This window comes from Apium graveolens, chromosome 10 (assembly GCF_009905375.1).
Source record: "Apium graveolens cultivar Ventura chromosome 10, ASM990537v1, whole genome shotgun sequence".
Classification (NCBI taxonomy): Eukaryota; Viridiplantae; Streptophyta; class Magnoliopsida; order Apiales; family Apiaceae; genus Apium; species Apium graveolens.
The window spans coordinates 96,169,481-96,189,918 of NC_133656.1; the positions used below are offsets into that span (position 1 = coordinate 96,169,481).

General features: G+C 36.7%; 1 non-coding gene and 1 pseudogene across 1 annotated transcript; one reads left to right on the forward strand and one right to left on the reverse strand.

The window, feature by feature from the left end:
• LOC141690771 (uncharacterized) overlaps positions 1–17,471 on the reverse strand; it is a 29,294-nt pseudogene extending 11,823 nt beyond the window's left edge.
• Positions 14,337–14,443, forward strand: LOC141694361 (small nucleolar RNA R71). The gene has a single exon (XR_012563675.1). It is a non-coding gene; the product is annotated as a small nucleolar RNA R71 (small nucleolar RNA).
• Positions 17,472–20,438: the final 2,967 nt, after the last annotated feature.

Genomic DNA, 20,438 nt, shown 5'->3' on the forward strand with positions numbered 1-20,438 from the left:
GTATTCAAGTCCCCTTCAAAAAGGAAGATCTTAAATATAAAAATGAGTTTTGGGATCCGCTCTAACTTTTAAAATCATTTTGAAGACTCGAAAACATTTTAAAGAATGTTTAGAGTAACGCTGATTTAGTAAAATAAATCAGTCCCGATATGTTGGAGAAAATATCTGAATATTATTACTTAAATAATATTCCCATAAAGGATAATCTTTATAAAAATAATTGAAGTAGAAGTTTTAAAACTCATACTTAAAATGAATAATAAATAACCAAGGATATACTTATACGAAAGTACGATCTTTATTTGAATAATCGAAAATAAGTTTGATTATCGAAACATTATTCTTTAATAAAATAAAGAATATTATTTAATAAAATAAGCGCAGTCATAAGTCCTCGAATGAATATTCAAAATAATATTCATTAAATAGAATAAACAGAGTCATAAGTCCTCGAATGAATATTCAAGATAATATTCATTAAATAGAATAAACATAGTCATAAGTCCTCGAATGAATATTCAAAATAATATTCATTAAATAAAATAAAGTTATCAAATAAACCTTATTCGAATAATAGTTTTGAAAACTATTTATATATATATATATAAATATATATATATATATATATATTATACTCAGGAACATCGACTCCCGGTTTAGAAAATGTTCACCTTTGGGTCCCCTATACTAAGGGTATACGCAACTACTGCTTATCTCTAGCATAGGTATTATGCAACTATAAGCATTGGAATCAACAGATAGATATCAAGATTACGAAACAGACATGCATATATCCCATATCAGCATGCTCCAATATATCGCAAGATTTGCTAATTAACCATCATGCATCTATCACAAGATAATGCATATACATATATACATCACAACAACAGTATAACGGGTAGAAAACTTGCCTGAGCGACTGGAGGTAGTAAAAGTTTTGGGATGAGTCTGGTAACCTATAAACCACATATAAGTTGGAATTAAACCAAAGTCGCTTAAGAATCTATACTTTAACCAATTAGACTCTAACGCTCGCTTTGCGCTTAATGATTCTCTTAAGTCGCTCGAGTACCCTGGGCTCCACCATTTTTAATAAATTAACCATTAAGAGTTTTAAGGCGATTCTTTCGCGAGTACCTTACCAACTGCCTAATCCACTTTACATAAATGCTTCATACTCCAATTAGTCATTTAAGGTCCTTAACCAATGTTTCAAAGTAAGGCGAGGGGTAATGGTTCGTTCGCGAAACGCCGTTACTTAAAACGGTCGTTTCTCCTAAACCGTACATCGGATTCAAACGAACCACATATCAAAATGAAGCTCGTAACATGAACTATCTAATCATGGCAATGGTCAAAACCTAACAGTGAGTTCTCGGGTCCTGATGTTAAGAACAAAATCAGTCTAAAGTAAATCGAGCATTACGACGGCTGTGTTTACGCGATTACCAAATTTTATCCTACTCCAAATCAACCACAATTCAACCACAATTCAACCATACAACCAAACTCCATCCATACAATACTACAACAACCCCAAAAACTCAATATTTCCAATTTATACTACTTCTCAATCATGAACTAAGAGCTTACTTAAGTTCATTAACTAATCATCAAGATTTACAACTCCAAAACATCACAAAACCAATCAATCTCTAAATACACAATAACCAAGCCTATCATGAACTATACTACTCATAATAAGCTCTTAACATTCAATAACAAAGCTAGGTTAAGAGATTATACCTTCCTTGTGAGTAGGATTAACTAATGAGCTTGGAACAACCTTGGAAAATCCTTACTAAAGCTTTATCTAAACAAAAACACAAGATCAAAATTTCAAGTTCTTGAAAAACACTATTCACCCTCTTCTTCCATGAATTTTAGGAAGAGATTGTGAAGGAATTTGAAGCTTAAACTTATAGGACATCTATATCCATGTACAAGGAACCTTAGATAATTACCTCACTAATTAACAAAGCTTGGAACTTGGATTTGGGTTTTTCTTTCCTTGAAAAATGAAAGGGGTCGAGAGCTTCTTGCTTGAAATGGGAAGTCAACTTTGTGTTTTTGTGTTTGTGATTTGTTTTGTTGGTTGTTTTTGCCTTTTGTTTTAATTAATTACCTTTTAACCATGGTGAATTTTGTGTGGTTTATAATCAACCAACCTTCATTCCTTTTTGGTCATGCTTATGTCACTTTCCAATGTCATCTTCCCACACTTGTCCTCTTCTTGTTGGTGTGGTGACATCATCATCACTAACCTCTTTGATTAGCTCCTAATTACTTGGCTAATGACCGCTGATCTGTTATACGGTTCGCTTAACTTTCGTTCTCGTTTATCGTTTGAGGGATCATACCCGGGATCATATTACTTGGGTCTCCTTAATCTTTCTCAATACATTATATTCCTTTTATGATCCTCTCTTATAATCCTTGAATTTAAATCTTTTTTATCCTGTTACCTTATACTCAATTCTTTCGGTATCTGGTGGATTTTCGGGAAAAATCAAAGTGTTCGAATTTGGATTCTGACGATCTTTACATACACTTATATATCATATAGAGTACTAATAAGATCTGAGAATAACAATAAAAGAACCCCTACAAAGTGTGGCATGAAAAATTTTCTTATTCAGCATAATCAGCAAAATCACTATTCATAAGGGTTACAAAAAGTCCAAAATTTTGGGGTTATTACATCCTAAGTCCAATCATGTATGAGGATTTAGGAATAACTTTTATGTAATCTGTTTTGATTTCATTGATATTAATAAAAGATTTGTTTTGTTTTTATTGCGGGCTCTATCTATTTAAATGTTTAAATAAGATATACCACAGTTTAGAGTAAAGCTTTTTATGGATTATGATGAGATCATAATAATGAGACCTAAAACATGATAACTCTAAACTTAAATAGTTCCTGGTCGTAGGATTACTAACTGGTAATTAATAATCCGCAAAGATCGGTACATACTATGCTTGCTTCATTATGAAGGATGTCTGTACTCATAGACATTTGTGTGGTAACACTATAGCTAGTATGTAGGTGTTTATTATAGAATAAGTTCACTGAACATGACTCACACAGCTGAACAACTGATGGAGTTCACTCACGTGTCAGCAGTTGTTCACATAGTGATAGTTGTACAAGTATCCTTAGACTTGAGGTCATCATAGTCATCTTGTGTACACTGAACTATGCTTTGGTTTAGTTCTTAGTCTCAAGGGACAATTATAAGGTCTCTACTGTGTATAGGAATTTGTACACGAAGATAGTGTATGATCAATAAAGGATCTACCCCTTCCAGTGTAGGAAGAGAATGTTCAATGCTGATCCACTTATGTTAGTTCAGGAATCTCTGGCCAGAGTGAATGAAATTAGAAAGAAGTTTTTAATTTACATTAAATAGAACTAAGCATAGTGAATGGGAAAGCAAGTGATTAAATAAGATAGGCTTGACACAAGTTTCATGCCTTATATTTAATCATGACATTGCAGGGTAGAAAGAATTAATTGTACAGTAACTACTCACTGAATAGGTTCTTGGTATTCTAAGCAGTGAATTCGTATTATCCGGATAGTCGCGATATGCTGAGAAGTATCCCTCACGATGTAGAATAAATATGATTAATTAATTAATCATATTTAATGAATTTGAGAATTTATATAAATAATGATAAAATAGTTTTATTATTATTTATTTCTACTACCGGCTTAATATTGAACCTACAGGGTCACACCATAAAAAAGAATGATTTAATGGTGGAGGAATTAATTAATAATGGCTGATAATTATTTATTTATGAAATAAATAATTAATTGGAAAATTTAATAATTGATTAAATGAGATTTAATTGATTATAAATTAATTAAGAAAAGGTTCTTAATATTATTAATTAAGAATTTAATTTTTGGAAATTAAATCAAGAGAGAGAATTATTTCTAAAGTGTTTAGAAAAAGGATTAATAATTAAAAGGTGTTTTAATTATTAATGAGAATAATATAGGGTTAATAATAATAATATTTTATGGGAAAATTTTCAGATGAAAATTTTTCCTATAAATATATTATTATAAACCCTATTTTTGCCTCAACCTAAAATTTTTACAAAATCCTAATTCTCTCCACCTCCTCCTTCTCCATTACATCGTTTTCTTGGTGGATACCGGTGGAGTGCTTCACACTTGAGGAGCAGCTGCTAAGGATCTCCGTTCATCATTTTTGGATCGCTATTAAAGACCTTCATATTTCCATTAACGTAAAGCTTCTTAAGGCAAACATACTGAACTACGAATTAAATATTATTTTTCGCATGGATCCTGCGGAGGGTTTCGATTTTTTTTTAAGATTTAAATTTACGTTTTTGCTGCATTTATGTTCTAAAAACCCTTCAATACCATTCAAGTTGGCAAATCTTCCATCTGCTTTCACATTATCAATATAAATCATCAATTCATGCTCAAGAGAAATCTTGTCAGTAGGACTAAAATCATTTAGATAAAACTCAGTTAACTTCATCAACTTCGATGGATCAAAATCACCAAATGAATCACGTGGATTCAAAGAAGTCATACAAATGAGTAATTCAGAGTTTATCTCATTAAAACGGTCATTAAACTCTGCAATTTACATATCCACAACAACATTGAAACAATCAAAAGAATAATAATGCTCATTGGTGATTCCAGTTTTTCTCCACCGATTTTTTGGATTAACATAAGCCTCGGTCATATCTAACTTTTCAATGTCATATTGTCACAAAAAGAAAATACCTTCTTCAAAAGAGAATTCCACCCACCAACTCTAAAATTTTGTAATTGTCACTTTGTTGACTCCACTAATGAGATAGCATTCAATATATCTTGATCTTTTCTTTGCAATGCCTATGATAATATATCCGTGAGCCCCAAAATATACAACATCAAGTGCAAATATAATACAAACTCAAATGATGTGAAATATATTTGAAGACCACTTGCTTGACGTTGTTGCACATCTTTTTCTCCCTCTTTTTTAACATATTTAAGCACCTTAATTACACTTGGATACAAATCAACCAAACGTAGAAGTGTTTTATAGTGTGAACTCCAACATGTATCTCCGGCTCTTGCAAGAGAATGTTCTTGATTCATCCCACTTCACGTTTCAAGTTCACCACGACCCATCTCCTTTAACAACCTCTCTCTTTGACTATCTCGAAGCATATCAGTCCATTTGCAAGAACCACCAACCACATTCATCAAGACCACTATCATATCAAAAAAGTCACCAACAGCAAAATGTTTTTCGCAACCGCCACAATAACCAACTGAAGCTAGTGAGCAAAACATGTACATAATATGTCGAGCTGTTTTCTTTCATGATTAATGTTTTCAACCCATTAAACTGACCACGCATGTTACTAGCACCATTGTTAGGGCGAAAACACGCGCTAATATTCACGCAAGTATACGCGTTCGCAAGTAATATAGAATACTTTCTAGTTCATTCTCACAGAGACTCAGACTGAATTATTGTCTAATTTAACTCACTCACCAATGTATGATTACTTCTCAATGTTAAGATAATAACACTTAAAATTGTTGATTAAATATTAACTACAATTAACTACTTAATTAACCACTTAACTAACACTTCAATTTATCAATAATAAAACACTCATGAGATCACAACTTCATTATTACTTCCTTCTATAGCCATCGTTATTACCTTTAGCATGTGACAGTGATGATATTAATCGAATAACACGAAACTGATAAAAGCCAACTTTCATTGTACTAATACCATTCTACCAAGCATCCACAATTAAGATAGAAGTTGAATAGTCATCAATTATGTTGAGTTCCTATATGTCTACAGAAATTGACAACACAACGATTTAAGCACAAGTTATTCCTTTTGATTACATAGGGCAAATAAAACTGTTAGAGTTACCCACTAATCATGCACAACATACATGAACCTATGCTAGCATGGCAAGTTCTAAATCTCAAGATCCACCGTCGCTTCACAAGAGATTAACACCCTATCTTATATGTTCGCGAAGCACATAAGACGAATACGCACAACCAATACTAGATATCATATAATCATCACATACTAAAGTATTAAACAATTAACTAAAGAATTCCATAATAAATCCGTTGCAACCCCATGATCACGATTAGCCCATAATAGCACTTATCGTCATCATGGGTTCATATGAAATCATGACACACAAACACAAGAAAATAATAACTAAACTAATTATATTAAAACAGAGTACGTCACAAGAGTAAATAAGTTCAAAGCAAGAAAACTAGCATCCAACATTACAACAAAACAAGAATCACAAGAAGATATGCTTCCTCTTCGTTGCAGTGTGCTAAATCGGTCTTCTTCCTTATCTCCTTCGCTCCTTGCGTAAAAACACAATCTTCTTCAATCCACACTTGTGAAAACGTCTCAAATCTACTTATATAATAGTCCCATAAAACTCAGATTACATAGAAGTGGAAACCAAACAGAAGTAGAAGTCCGGAAATATTATATCTTTTTTCCCGACCCTGCGCGGCCGCTCAGCATAGCTGAGCGGGCGCTCAGCTTGCTGCGCGGCCGCTCAGCAATGCTGAGCGGGCGCTCAGACCTCTACTGGAAAAAATCTGATTTTGCTCCGTTTCTTCGCCGTAATCTGCCCGTTTCTTTCCTCTCGCAATGGTGAACACATGCCAAGGCTTATTCTTGATGATTCCCCCCCGAAATGCAACTAAAACCCTGAAATGTATAAACACTAGAAAAACGCATCAAATACACAAAATACTTGATTTCAAGACACCAATTTAAGCCATTTTAAGACGTTCTAAGTGGTATAAAATGCCACTTATCACACCCCCAAACTTAAATCGATGCTTGTCCTCAAGCGTCACAGACTCAAAAACAAATAAAAATATGCATGAATGCAATCTATATGAAAATACAGTGATCCCCCTTACTACAATTAACCAACCAAATTGCCACATCTCAACGAATGCAGTTAGACAACTAAAGATCAATGAACTCATGCAAACAGACATACAGCCAGAAACGTGGTGTGTGCAAATGCTTAACAGATATGCTTTGGAACTAGACCAATTATTATGACTCGACTATCCTCAAGGCAATCCAATGATTATACAAAGAAAAAAAAAATTCTAGGCACAAAGTGATATACAACACTTTAAGAACTCTGGAGCTTATTACGGAATCGTGCTTTTTATTCACAACTCAAATGCTTATTTGACCGTGCAATGAGTGAGGTCCACAAAAGACTTATACAATGGTATCCATGTAACGAGCGTTAGGTTAGCGGATCCCAGACTCTAAAAGCCTTAGGTCACTAGGCACAAAGTCCCCTAAGAACTTAATAACTCGAATACCAAAGAGCCCACTCTTGATCAATTATGCAATTTTTTTTTTTTACTTCTGAGCAAGTGCGTTTCGCTCCATCTTGCTCAACCCTAGACTACTCGCACCATATGCGAGCCGGCTACTAGCCATTTGACGCCTAGCCACAACTAGCAACAACTTCCATATTTTTTTTTTCCAAAATTTTTCTTTTTCATGCCTTTATCACTAAGAATCTATAATCGAATTCTAAGCATAATAAGTAGATTGACCTTGAAAACAACCAAATCATAACAACAATCTAGCCCTTACGCATTCTCTAAGACTTAGTGGACTTACAATTATTTCTAGCATGCATATCAACCTACACGACTTAATATCACTTTAATGTTATCACTACACTCGCATCAATATCACAATTCAGTCGATAAATCATTGCAAAAGGGATCATGGTAAATGCATGAGCTACATGACATTCATAACAAAAAAAACTATATGGCATAAATTATGCAACTATATAAACTAAACTATCATGAATATGCAACTAAATGACACACACACAATATTCCTTAACTACCACCCCCAAACTAAAAATCTTCACTGTCCTCAGTGAAAGTAGTAGAAAGGAACACAGGGTATACCTACTCGGAGCCATCATCATCATCACCCTCAGTGGGTGGAGTATCAGGCGGCGGGTATGCAGAGTCCTCACCAAAAACTGGCCACTGGATATCAGCTCCAAGGCCCCGAAAAGCAGTCCCTAATGCAAGGGTGAGCTCCTGAGCAAACCTGCTCTGCGTCTCATACATGGCATCCATCCGCCGTGAAAGCCTCCTATACTGGGCATCAACCATCCCAGCACCCTCCTGAGCTCTCGAAGAACCAGCCTCATCACGCCCTGGCCTAGCCATAGTAGCACCTCGTGCTGGACGCCCTCTTGGAAGACGATAACCCAGCCCATGCTCCTCAGGCTCACCACCGGTCCACTCCTGCATCCCATTCAGAGTGCCAGAATCAATCGGAGCTGCCGGCAACTGTAACTGCTCATGAGCCGGCCAGTTCACTCCCACTGCTTGGCATAGCTTCGTAACTGTGGATGCATAAGGGATGTTCATATGCTTCGCTCCCCTCAAAAACTTCAGAATTCCTTGGTAGATAAACTCACCAAGGTCCACATAGTATTCCTCATTCAGAATTCCCCACAACAACTGTGCTCTCTCAACTGTGACCTCGTGTGCATGCGAAGAAGGCAAAATATTAGCACAAATAAATGCATTCCATGCACGGGCATACCTGTTCATAGCGATCGCCGGAAAGTGACGATACTCATTAGTGCCGATCCTGAAGGTCCAAACTGTGCCCGGTCGATAGAGAGTCGCACAAATCAAATCCAAGTCAAAATCCTCAACAGTCTTTTCATTCCAGTTCTCCTCCTCGGGCTTCCTCTCTCGCTGTCCAATCACATGGCGAATCACCGCAGGATGATAATCAACCGTCAGCCCTCGGACCACAGAAAACCCATTCTTTTCGGCCTTCGCGTTCGCGTAGAACTCGCGAACAACGCTCATCGGTACCGCTTCGGGTGACTCACAAAAAGCTATCCACCCCTTCTCTGCGATCATGGGCAGCAACTCACCATCCCTCCCCGATGGTAAAAACCCCCTCTCCTTCAGAATCGGCTTCCCCAACAGCCTAGTGTACTCCTCCTCTGCGGCTCTGTCAGTTAACCGAGGCCTTGCAGCAGTACCCCTCGATGAATCAGCAGTAGGAACTGTGCTGCTGCTGTCAATAGTGCGTGCTCTCTTGGGTGCCATTGATTCGTGAATAAAAGTGTGTAAGAACTGATTTTTGATGTTTGTGAGAGGGTTTAAGTGTAGGAAGTTTTGTGAGAGATATGTAGGATAGGTGTATGTATATATAGGGTGTGGATTAGATTAGGGTTTGGGAATTAAGGGTTAAAATGATGGGGTAGTGGGAACAAATCGTGGGTTTATGGGCTAAAACTATTTTTGTGTGTTTTTTTTTTCTGAACTGAAAAAAAATTCTGCTACTCGACCCCTGAGCGGGCGCTCAGGGGGTCACTGGAAAAAAAAAATTTCAGCCCCTGTTTTCTTATTTTTTTGTGTTTTTGGATAGGTTATTAACTTCTAAGGGTTCCTGTAACAACAATTCGTGGGTTGCCTCCCACGCAGCGCTTCTTTTTCGTCATTAGCTTGACGTTTCGTACCCTTCTCAAGTAGTCAACAAAATGGCACTAACCACTTCTCGGTTTGCCATGTCCCCATAGTAGTGTTTCAACCACTGACCGTTAACCTTGAATGCTTGGTCCGGATCATTCTCAAAAATTTCCACCGCTCCATGTGGAAACACAGTTTTGACAATAAAAGGTCCAGACCACCTTGATTTCAACTTCCCAGGAAAAAGTCGGAGCCGAGAGTTGAATAAGAGAACTTGTTGCCCTGGCACAAATAACTTAGGATGTAGCTTCCTATCATGCCACCTCTTCACCTTTTCCTTATACATTTTGTTATTCTCGTACGCTTGAAGTCAAAATTCATCAAGTTCATTAAGCTGAAGCATTCTTTTCTTACCAGCTGCATCTAAATCCAGGTTCAACTTCTTCAATGCCCAGTAGGCCTTATGCTCAAGCTCTGCAGGTAGATGACATCCCTTACCGTACACCAACTGAAACGGTGACATCCCAAGTGGAGTTTTGTATGCTGTTCAGTAAGCCCAAACAGCTTCATCGAGCTTTAAAGACCAATCCTTCCTTGACGGACAAACAACCTTCTCTAGAATGCGCTTTATCTCTCTGTTAGACACTTCCGCTTGACCATTTGTTTGCGGATGATAGGCAGTAGCTACTCGATGATTCACATTATAACGCTGCATCATAGAAGTGAACTTACGGTTGCAAAAATGCGATCCTTCATCACTTATGATTACCCGAGGTGTTCCAAACCTTGTGAAAATTTGCTTATGAAGAAAATTTAGCACTGCCTTTGCATCATTTATCGGTAAAGCCTTAACTTCGACCCATTTTGAGACATAATCGACTGCCAGCAAGATGTACTGATTATTGCAAGACGAGATAAAAGGCCCCATGAAATCGATTCCCCACACATCAAAGACCTCGACTTCAAGCATCACATTTAATGGCATCTCATCCTTCCTTGACAAATTTCCCACTCTTTGGCAACGATCACACCTTAAAACAAACTGATGAGCATCCTTGAACAAAGTAGGCCAAAAAAAACCTGCTTGCAGAATACGAGCTGCCGTCTTCTCACCACCATAGTGTCCACCATAAACCGTGGAATGGCAGTCTCGTAATATCCCCTCCGTTTCACAGAACGGGATACATCTCTTGATGATCTGGTCAGCTCCCTGTCTAAACAAATATGGTTCATCCCACATATACCACTTCACCTCATGCAGAAACTTCTTCTTTTGAGCGGATGTCAAATTAGGAGGCATTATATTGCTGATGAGATAGTTTACAATATCTGCAAACCATGGTTCTTCCTCCTGAATTGCAAATAACTGCTCATCCGGAAAAGATTCATTGATTAACGTCCTATCTTGTGAAGTAGAATCGGGATTCTCCAACCTAGAGAGATGGTCAGCTACTTGATTCTCAGTACCTTTCCTATCTTTGATCTCTAACTCAAATTCCTGAAGTAAAAACACCCAACGAATGAGTCTCGGCTTCGAATCCTTCTTGGAAACCAGATAGCGAATAGCCGCATGATCAGTGAATACTGTTACTTTCGTACCAAGCAGATAAGATCGAAATTTCTCAAAACCAAAGACTATAGCCAAAAGCTCCTTCTCAATAGTGGTGTAGTTCAATTGGGCACCATTTAAAGTCTTACTCGCATAGTAGACCACATGGAAGAGGTTTTTCTTGCGCTGTCCCAGAACTGCACCTACCGTATAATCACTCGCATCACACATCATCTCAAACGGTTCTGTCCAATCTGGTGCTGTAATAACTGGTGCAGTGATCAAACTCTTCTTGAGAGTCTCGAATGCTGCCAAACATTCATCATCAAATTTGAAAAGCACATCTTTTTCAAGCAAATTGCACAACGGCTTAGATATCTTTGAAAAGTCCTTGATGAATCGCCGATAAAAACCCGCATGACCAAGAAAACTACGGATTCCTTTCACAGAATTAGGTGGGGGAAGATTTTCAATGACTCCCACCTTGGCCTTGTCCACCTCCAGACCCTTGCTAGAGACCTTATGCCCAAGGATAATGCCTTCACGCACCATAAAATGACATTTCTCCCAATTGAGCACCAAATTAGTTTCCACGCATCTTTTGAGTACGACGCGCAGATTATTCAAACATTCATCATATGAATGTCCAAAGACGGAGAAGTCGTCCATGAACACTTCGATGTTATTTCCAATCATGTTAGAGAATATAACCATCATACATCTCTGAAAAGTGGTCGGGGCGCCACATAACCCAAACGAAACTCTGCGAAAAGCAAACGTGCTAAATAGACAAGTGAAGGTAGTCTTTTCCTGATCCTCTGGTGCAATACAAATCTAATTATACTTGGAATAACCATCCAGAAGACAAAAATACTCATGACCCGCCAATCTGTCAAGCATCTAATCAATAAATAGAAGAGGGAAGTGATCCTTCCTTGTGGCTTTGTTCAATTTTCTATAATCCATGCATACTCTCCATCCTGTAACTATTCGAGTAGGGATGAGCTCATTCTTTTCATTTGCGACCACAGTGATACCTCCTTTCTTAGGTACACATTGTACGGGACTCACCCACGAGCTGTCAGAAATAGGATAAATGATGCCTGCATCTAGCCATTTCAGAATTTCTTTCTTCACCACCTCCTTCATGATGGGATTCAGTCTTCGCTGCTGTTCCACAGTTGGCTTACTACCTTTCTCTAGCAGAATTTTATGCATACAATATGAAGGACTTATCCCCTTGATATCTGCTATGGTCCATCCTATAGCCGATTTGAATTCTCTCAAAATCCTTAAGAGCTTGTCTTCCTCACTACCTGAAAGATCAGATGAAATAATAACAGGTAACGTAGATGAATCACCTAAAAAAGCATACCTCAAGTGTTCAGGTAATGGCTTGAGCTCCAAGGTAGGTGCTTCCTCTATTGATGGTTTGAGCTTCCCTTCAGCGTTCTTAAGGTCAGAAGTACCAGGAGATTCAAATGGTATGTCCAGCTTTCGCTTCCAGGGAGAAGCGTTCAGATATTGTAATTGCTCGTTGCCATCTTCATCATCGCTGTCAAAATCCCCCGCTAAGGCCTTTTCCAATGCATCAGACATTAGCATGCGATCGAGTTTCGAAGTAACCGCAGAATCAATCACATTCAATTTTAAGCACTCCTCATCTTCTGTAGGGAATTTCATTGCCTTGAATATGTTGAAGGTCATATCCTGATCTTGGACCCGCATAGTAAGTTCCCCTTTTTGCACATCTATCAAGGTACGGCCAGTAGCCAAGAAAGGCCTTCCCAAGATTATGGGAATCTTCTTATCTTCCTCAAAATCCAGAATAACAAAATCTGCTGGAAAGAAGAGCTTATCCACCTTGACGAGCACATCCTCAACTATGCCCCTTAGGTAAGTAATGGAACGATCAGCCAATTGTAGCGACATGTATGTGGGTTTTGGATCAGGAAGATCCAGCTTTTTAAAGATCGACAACGGCATCAGATTAATGCTCGCTCCCAAATCACATAGGCACTTGTCAAAAGTCAGATTGCCAATGGTGCAAGGAATGGTGAAGCTTCCTAGATCTTTCAGTTTTGGTGGTAACTTTTGCTGCAGAACAGCGCTGCATTCTTCTGTGAGAGCAACGGTTTCAAGGTCATCCAGTTTCACCTTCCTTGAAAGAATAGTCTTCATAAACTTCGCATAACTAGGCATTTGTTCCAGAGCCTCAGCGAAAGGTATATTGATGTGAAGTTTCTTGAACACCTCCAGAAACTTTCCGAACTGTCTATCCAGCTTTTGTTGCTGCAATCTCTTAGGAAAAGGTGGTGGAGGATAGAGCTGTTTCTCCCCTGTATTAGCCTCAGGCAGAGTGTGTTCAACAGTAGTCTTCCTTGGATTCGCCGCTTTCTCCTTTTGCTTAGATTCTTCATCTCTAATTTCAGCTTCTACTTCTTTTGCCTTTTCAGCATCAGCTACTTTTCCAGACCTTAAGGTAATAGCCTTGACTTGCTCTTTAGCTTCCTTCCTGCCTGGTACTTCTGTGTCACTGGGAAGAGTGCCAGGTTGACGATTGAGCACTGCATTGGCTAATTGACCGATTTGATTTTCCAAGGTCTTGATAGAAACCGCCTAACTCTTGCACAACAGCTTAAGTTCCTCAAAATCAGCACTAGTAGGTGCAGCTGTACTTCCTGTTGAGGATATGATTGCCTTGTAACATACTGCTGTGGTTGCTGGAATCCAGGTGGGTTAAACTGTTTACTCACTCCTTGCTGATATGGTGGCTGAATAGCATTCTGATTATTCCCCCAGCTGAAATTTGGATGATTTCTGTTGTTAGGATGATAGGTCGCTGGCACAGGCTGCTGTTGTCCCTGATAATTATTCACATACTGAACAGATTCGTTGACAAGAGAACACTGATCCGTAGCATGAGAACCTGCACAAAGCTCACAAACCATAGCTATTTGATTAACTCCATATGTAGCCAGAGAATCAACCTTCAGTGATAGCGCTTGGAGCTGGGCTGCAATAGCGGTGGCTGCATCAACTTCCAGAATACCTGCTACCTTGCCTGACGTCATCCTCTGAGTTGGGTTTTGATGCTCATTTGCAGCCATCGTCTCTATAAGATTATACGCCTCAGTATAGCTTTTAGCCCATAAGGCGCCTCCAGCTGCTGCATCGAGCATGGGCCGAGATTGGGCCCCCAAACCATTATAGAAACCAGTGATCACCATCCAATCCGGTATTCCATGATGTGGACATTTTCTCAACATTTCCTTGTAGCGTTCCCAAGCCTCGCACATAGATTCTGTAGGTTGCTGCGCAAACTGAGTAAGAGCACTCCTCGTAGCAACAGTCTTTGCCATCGGATAAAACTTCACCAGAAACTTTTGCGCAAGATCTTGCCACGTAGTGATGGACCCAGCTGGTTCAGAATGTAACCAGTCTTTAGCCTTGTCCCTCAGTGAGAATGGGAAAAGCCTCAACTTGATAGCCTCATCAGTCACGCCATTATACTTAAAAGTGCTGCAGATCTCGACAAAATTCCCTATGTGCATGTTGGGCTCTTCAGTTGCCGCTCCTCCAAAAGAAACAGAATTCTGCACCATCTGAATAGTGCCCGGCTTGATTTCAAAGGTGTTAGCTTGAATAGCCGGATGAAGGATGCTTGACTGAATGTCATCAATTTTAGGCCGAGAAAAATCCATAAGAGCTGGATCAGCTTGAACAATACGATCTCCCATGTTTACTGGTTCTTTCTGCTCAGTTACTGAATCTGAATCCTCAAAATCTAACTTATTCGGAATATCAAGAACTTCGTCTGTCTCCTCAGCTGTATCTAAAGTCCTCTTGCGAGCACGAGAACGAGTTTGCATAAACGCTTGCTAAAGTACCTGAAACACAACCGGAAAAAAATAAGTAACTACTACGTCCTAATCACTGAGTCCTAATGACCAATGATGGTAAGTACATAAACTAAACAAATACGCCGAGTCCCCGGCAGCGGCGCCAAAAACTTGTTAGGGCGAAAACACGCGCTAATATTCACGCAAGTATACGCGTTCGTAAGTAATATAGAATACTTTCTAGTTCGTTCCCACAGAGACTCAGACTGAATTATTGTCTAATTTAACTCACTCACCAATGTATGATTACATCTCAATGTTAAGATAATAACACTTAAAATTGTTGATTAAATATTAACTACAATTAACTACTTAATTAACCACTTAACTAACACTTCAATTTATCAATAATAAAACACCCATGAGATCACAACTTTATTATTACTTCCTTCTATAGCCATCGTTATTACCTTTAGCATGTGACAGTGATGATATTAATCGAATAACACGAAACTGATAAAAGCCAACTTTCATTGTACTAATACCATTCTACCAAGCATCCACAATTAAGATAGAAGTTGAATAGTCATCAATTATGTTGAGTTCCTATATGTCTACAGAAATTGACAACACAACGATTTAAGCACAAGTTATTCCTTTTGATTACATAGGGCAAATAAAACTGTTAGAGTTACCCACTAATCATGCACAACATACATGAACCTATGCTAGCATGGCAAGTTCTAAATCTCAAGATCTACCGTCGCTTCACAAGAGATTAACACCCTATCTTATATGTTCGCGACGCACATAAGACGGATACGCACAACCAATACTAGATATCATACAATCATCACACACTAAAGTATTAAACAATTAACTAAAGAATTTCATAATAAATCCGTTGCAACCCCATGATCACGATTAGCCCATAATAGCACTTATCGTCATCATGGGTTCATATGAAATCATGACACACAAACACAAGAAAATAATAACTAAACTAATTATATTAAAACAGAGTACGCCACAAGAGTAAATAAGTTCAAAGCAAGAAAACTAGCATCCAACGTTACAACGAAACAAGAATCACAAGAAGATATGCTTCCTCTTCGTTGCAGTGTGCTAAATCGGTCTTCTTCCTTATCTCCTTCGCTCCTTGCGTAAAAACACAATCTTCTTCAATCCACACTTGTGAAAACGTCTCAAATCTACTTATATAATAGTCCCATAAAACTCAGATTACATAGAAGTGGAAACCAAACAGAAGTAGAAGTCCATAAATATTATATCTTTTTTCCCGACCCTGCGCGCCCGCTCAGCATAGCTGAGCGGGCGCTCAGACCTCTACTGGAAAAAATATGATTTTGCTCCGTTTCTTCGCCGTAATCTGCCCGTTTCTTTCCTCTCGCAATGGTGAACACATGCCAAGGCTTATTCTTGATGATTCCTCCCCCGAAATGCAACTAAAACCCTGAAATGCATAAACACTAGAAAAACGCATCAAATACACAAAATACTTGATTTCAAGACACCAATTTAAGCCATTTTAAGACGTTCTAAGTGGTATAAAATGCCACTTATCAACCATCATAACCCTGCTCTCTAACCTGTCTTAAACTCAAACCAAACTCAATAAATAAACTATCAATAACAGATTTAAGAGTTAAAGAAGATGTCTTTTTCACATGAACAAGACCCACAAATCTCTCCTTCACAATTCCAGACGTGTCATCAACGTATCGTAAAACTACAGTCATTTGTGCCTTTTTAGAAATATCGCTAGACTCATCAACTAACAAAGCAAACACATCATCACCAATTTCTTTCATAATATATTTGAGAATCTCTTGTGCAAAACAATGACAAATATCTTTTTGAATTTTTGGAGACACCATTTGATTGTTCCTGGGAGCATTTTTTTAAGGTGACCTTATGAACCCTCTCATTTTGGCCCTGAGTATATTTTATCATTTCCAAGAAATTTCCTCTATGTAGTGACTTTTCTGACTCATCATGACCACGAAAAGGTAATGCACTATTTAGCAAAAATCTGGAAACATCAATGGAAGCATTCAAACGAATTCGATGCTCATTCTTGACAATATCACTTTGCTTATGAAAAGCAATGAAAATGAATTGTTTTGTGTTAGAAGATCATCACGGTTTTTAAGTGCTCTGTTATGAAAACTATTAACTTCCCCAGTATGGGTTCCAAGTATCTCCTTTTTATTTCATTCACTACAAATGCATCACTCCCACCTTGTCTTCCAAAGTGATCTCTAAATAAGTAACAACACAGACAATAAGCTTTATCGGCTTTTACACTATACTTCAACCAATTCTTATATTTTTCATTTTCATACCACTCGGGATTAAAATGCCTATCTTTATTTCCAATTTTTGTTTTTGGAAATTCATACCCAAGTGGTTGACAAGGTCCTTTAATCAAATATGCTCTCCTTATTTCATCTCTTTGATCCGGATGATATTCTATAATTCTTTTTTTATCAGAGGGATCCCACAAAAGGTTTTTCAAGCCAATTTTTTTTAGGCATTACAGGACAATTACTTGGCTCAACAATATTAACATTTGCTCTTAAGGATTCTTCCTCCTGATTATTAGTATCATCTAAGGTTTCAGACAACTTTCTTTTGAAATATCTTTCCATAATATCTATCATTTGTCAAATAATTGAATAAACATACTCAGAATTTCACGCACAAAAAAACTAGACACGCATAAATATTCACTTAAATTTAAAAATAATGAAAAAAATAACCAAATTTCAAAAGGATATATACACTATATGTATATACATATAAGGAGAGACTATAATTATTGAAATAAAACTAACCGAAGATTAGAAAATGGAGATAATCACCCGAATTAATCAGCAGCTTCTTGCTTCTTGCTCGATGTAAGACAAGGTAAGGTTGTTTTATTCTCCCCTTTTCACTTTTAACCCTATTTGTAACGACTGGAAAATTTACGTTTATATTATATCATAATTATAATAAAATATGTGTATTACTATGTCATTTATGTGTGATTATCTGATAAACCCTAACTGTTATGTGTTACGTGTATTCCATGTCATTTCTGTAATTTAAGGTATTTTTCAGATATTTTATTATGCATTCATCGTTTTCATTTCAAACATTTTACAACCCAAATAATGATTTTAAAGCCAGTATTTCAAATAAAATAATGGGCCTTATTTTTCATCAAATGGCTTTTACAATCGCAATATTCTGAACATCTAGATATTTATAAATTTTCTCGTTTTCCGAAAAATGACTTTTCCGGCCCCATTGGGTGTCAAAAACCCCACATTAATCACATTTTTATTTTTATAAAATTATAGGACTTTCATTTATATTATTTCCTTGCATTTTTGCATTATTCACAAATTTTGGGAATTTTTGGTATATATATTGCATATATAAAATATTTATAAATTAAATTTTAATACTCAAAAATTATAAAATTAGGGGCCTATTAATTTTAAAAAGTGTAGAATTAGGGCCTTAATTTTAATTAGGAGTATTATTTTTACTACTATAAATAGCCTAATTTTTATTTAATTAATTATAATTAATCATTAAAATCTGCAAAAATACACAAAATTCTCTGAAATCGGGTCGGGAAGAACAGGTTCGGGTCGAAGAATTAAACGGTGATTTTGATCTGATTACAGCACCAAATCAAGCAGTTCAAGTACTCAAATCAAAGGTTTTGATCTGTTCTTTCCATTTCTAGCATCAATTTCACATTTTAATGCGTAGTTTTTGATTTTTGATTTCTAGGGTTTATGTTCGAATTAGGGCTTTTTTATTCCAGGGTTATTTTGATGTTTTGATGATTAATATAGCTTGGTTATATGATTTACAGTTGATTCATGGTGTTTAATTGATGAAACGATACCTAGATAGCAAAGTACGATTTCTAGGGTTTATACTGAATTTTCAAAACACAACTCGATGATTTCTGGGAATCTTTGGTTCCTGAAAGTTTAGGGCTTTGATTGTATGTATTCATAGCTTTAATTTGCACTATTGAACGTTTGATTTTATGTACGATTCTGCAAATTCGATGTTTGGCCGGAAAACTTTGAGTTTAGATCGGAGAATTGATTTCAGGGATGATTTTGGTCATTTAATGGCTGGAATCGAGTTGTGAATGGATGGGAAATTAAAACCCCGTAAAAACAAGGTTGAACGATGCATAGTTGGCATGATTTCAGGGTTGCCGGACTCCGGGAACGTCACCGGAATCTGGAAAAATTCCGGTGTGTTCTTAAGGATCCGACCCATGCCCCAACCCGTTTACCCGAATCAAAACCCGGAATAAAACCCGGTTTTGATCTGTTTTTGTCATAAATCAATTTCTGACAGCTGTTTCTGAAATTTTGATTTTTATTTTATTTTTATTAATTTTAAAATCAGTTTTATTTATTTTGTAAATTGATTAATTAATTGTTTAATTAATTGATTTATATTATAAATAATTCTGAATTATTTTCTAAAAATCAGATTGAATTATTTTCTGAATTATTTATCATTTAATTATTATTTATTAATTATTTAAAAGTAATTAATTATTTTGACAATTAATCAAATAATTTTCAATAAATCATAATAAATTCATTTTAATTCCAAAAATTATAGAAAAATCATTTTTAACTGTGATTTTTCTTAAATAATGATTTAAAAATTATTTTTGAGTTTTAAAAATTAATAATAATTATTTATAGTGAATAATAAATGGAATTATCAGTATTTAATTGATAATAATTAAACCGGTAGTCCGATTCGCGTGAAACGAAAGCCTGTTGACTCAGAAAAATGAATTCTTTTCATTAAAAATAATACCAACGGTTAATTTCTTCTAGAAATTTGTTGATTTTATTATCTGTTTGATTATCAGTTGAGTTACGTGCCGAGACGAGTCCGAAAAATTCCGGAAAAATGGAAAACGAGTCAGATAACGGTCAGTTGAGCGATCAGGGAGTCGATTTTGGTTTTAAAAATTATTTTAACCATAAAAAAATGATTATCTGCTTATGTGCTTATGTGTATTACGTGGTTAATCGAGTCTTACTTGCTTATATGTAATACATGAGTCAGTCATAAGCGCATGGGTAGATGTTAGGAACGGTTTAAAGTCGATTCAAGATGCAAATTAAGTACGACGTGACTTAACCAGTCTGTTTTGCTAACAGAAGCTAAGCCAGCCAGGCAAGTTGAGTCGGTAATAGTCCAAGGTGATAGACAGAAGTGATTCAATTGCAGTGAGTCGCGCAGAAGGCAAGTTTTTCCCCTATTCTACTTTCAGAATAGTGATATTGATGCAAATGCTTATCACATTGGCATTCTCTTGATTATTGTTCTTGATCATTGACATACACTTGCTATTCATTTGTTCATATTTCATTTTGATTCTTGATTTCTCCATTTCTTTGGATTCTTGATTCATATTCTATTGGTGACACATGGA